At 57.5% G+C, this 2,554-nt stretch overlaps 1 pseudogene; it reads right to left on the bottom strand.

Moving 5' to 3' along the window:
- Positions 1 to 523: 523 nt before the first annotated feature.
- LOC128848143 (acetylcholinesterase-like) lies at positions 524 to 2,002 on the bottom strand (annotated as a pseudogene).
- Positions 2,003 to 2,554: the final 552 nt, after the last annotated feature.

Here is a 2,554-nt window from a genome sequence, read left to right as displayed (position 1 = left end):
ACAGAGTCGGTGCCTATGAAGGCTGGTGCTGGGAATGCAGCGATTGTGGTTTGGGGAGGCAGCGTTCATACACCGGTGGAAAATCCCCTTCCCTCAAGGTAGGCCATGTCTACACTATGGGGTGACTCCGGTCTAGCTATGGTGCTGTAGCCATGACCATATGGTCTTCGTAGCATAGACATCCCCTGAGTTTGTGTGGAACAGCTGGGAAAGGGCAGGCAGAATTCTGAGCTAAAAAACATGTTTCCTTTAATGAGAATGCATGTGGGATCACTGACATCCTGATGAGGGAAGAAGGGAATTATCCCTAACCAGGAATCAGGGGTCTCAGATTTTACATCCCCAAAGTAAGTTCAGCTCTAGGTCAGGGGCTTCAACCAAATAGATTAACTATTTTTCACAGGGACGCCTTCTTGCATGGCATTGAGCCGGGTCTTCCTGGATGTTGTGTTCACCTGGCCAAAGAGTTACAGCTTCTCTCATGGTCTGGCTCAGGGGCACAAGAGGATTGTGGGGGATTCCCTTACCCACTTCTGGCGAATTCCGCCCAGTACCGCATCACCCTGCGGCTCAGCCCCGCCTCGGCCTCCGTGTGCGTGTAGTTGGTGCCTCTCACGGATGCAAGGGTCCCAAACATGAAGAGCAGATCAGAGCTGTGTGGTACCCCCATCCACTCAGGTGAAGACAAGCCACTGCTGCGGTGGGTGAAGTAGTGGGCATACACGGGATTGCCAGCCTCCGCCTCTCGCCCAGCCACCTCGGCTACCGGGCACACAATGGCGTAGTCACCAATGATTTGTTCCATGGCCCATCGGTACTGTGCCTCCCCCTGCTTCTCCCCCTCCTGGATGTACCACCGTGCCACGGCCTGGGTGGCCTTTTCTGGTGCCCCTGGTGCTATGAGCCTCACCAGCTTCAGCAGCTCATGCCACCCGATGGAGCTGGCGTTCTCCAGTTTGACGCTGGGGACACTGCCACTTAGCAAGTAGGAGCCTTCGTTGGCAGTGATGCCGGTCAGGATGGGTATTATAGGCTGGTCATGCTGGGCCTGGAGTAGCCTTGGTGGTGTATCAGGGAGGAAATCCCCATCTGGTGTTGGCGCAAAGGTTATCCCCAACAGATCCGGGTACTGCCTTCCCCTGCAGGCAGCCCACCAGGGCCGTGTCATCGCTATCGATGCAGCCCAGCAGCTGGCCCAGCCTCCGGCCTCTCTCCTTGGCCTTCATGGGTGAAATCCAAGCCCATGGTACTGTCGGGGCTCCGCTCTGCATCGTGATGCGGGTGAAGAGGGGCCGGCTCCCTGGGGAGAGGAGGTGGAGGCCGACCGCCACAGCCCCAGCGCTCTGGCCAAAGAGCATCAAACGGGCCGGGTCCCCACCGAAGGCGGCTGCGTTGTCCCGCAGCCAGCGCAGCGCCAGGCGCTGGTCCCACAGGCCGGCGTTCCCCGGGGCAGCCGGGGGCAGAGACAGGAAGCCCAGCGCCCCCAGCTGGTAGTTCATGGAGGCCACGATCACCTTCTTGGTGGCGGCTAAGAAGCGGCCACTGTGGAGCTCCACAGAGGTTGCACCCATATAAACCCCCCCGCCGTGGATCCAGAGGAGGATGGGGGCCAGCACGGGAGGCCGTGGATGGGGCACCCAGACGTTGAGGAAGAGGCAGTCCTCAGACTGCGGCGTATTGACGAAGAAAATTTCGGCATCAGGGTAACCAGTAAGCGGAGGCTGGTGGCAGGCGTTGCCGAAGCCGGTGGCCTCCAGGACGTGGCTCCAGGGCTGGTGGGGAAGCGGTTTCTGGAAGCGCAAGGCCCCCATGGGGGGTCGGCGTAGGGGATGCCCAGGAAGGCCGTCACTGTGCTGGAGCCGGCCGAGAGGCGCTTGCCCCGGATGGGGCCGCTGGTGGTGAGCACCACGGTGCCATTGTCATCGGAGCCAGAGCTGGGGCCTGGCAGGGAGAGGAGGAGCAGGGAGGGGACCACGTGGAGAAGTCCCATCATGGCAGCAGCTGGAAGGGATGTGTTGGAGAACTGTGTAATGAATTGTGTTAGTCAAATGTATAGTCAATAATGCGAGCAGCATTAATATTATATATATAACAGTATACGAAAATAGACGGGAATTTTTGCTTTTGCATGCGATTTTGATAATACGGCACTTTTGACTTTGCTGCGACCGTTTGCACATCCAATAACTGTTTGTGTAAAACCCTTAAGCTGTTCAAATAGCAGGATGAAGCAGAGGGTCAAGAGGGAGCTGTTAACGCCAGCTGGGCACGAAGAAGCAAACCACAGAAACAGAGCAGGAAGAAGCATAACAACTGTTGGCAGGTCAGAACCCCTGGCTGGTGCGTGGATGTGTAAGAGCAAGGCAGAGATGGGCTGGGAGCCAGAATATTAGACCTCCCAGCTGGCAGCCATTTTGGACACCCAGTGATAGCTGGTCCTCCAGCTGCTAGAAGGGCTGGGAATCAGCAAGGGCCAATCGAGACCCAGCAGGCTGAAATTAAAGGACCTACTGGCTGCTAGCATGGCAGTTCTTGGAGTTAGTGGAGTGAGCCA

Source organism: Malaclemys terrapin, chromosome 13, assembly GCF_027887155.1.
Source record: "Malaclemys terrapin pileata isolate rMalTer1 chromosome 13, rMalTer1.hap1, whole genome shotgun sequence".
Classification (NCBI taxonomy): Eukaryota; Metazoa; Chordata; order Testudines; family Emydidae; genus Malaclemys; species Malaclemys terrapin.
Note: the sequence above shows the minus strand (reverse complement) of the source record. Positions and strands in the feature narration are given on the sequence as shown.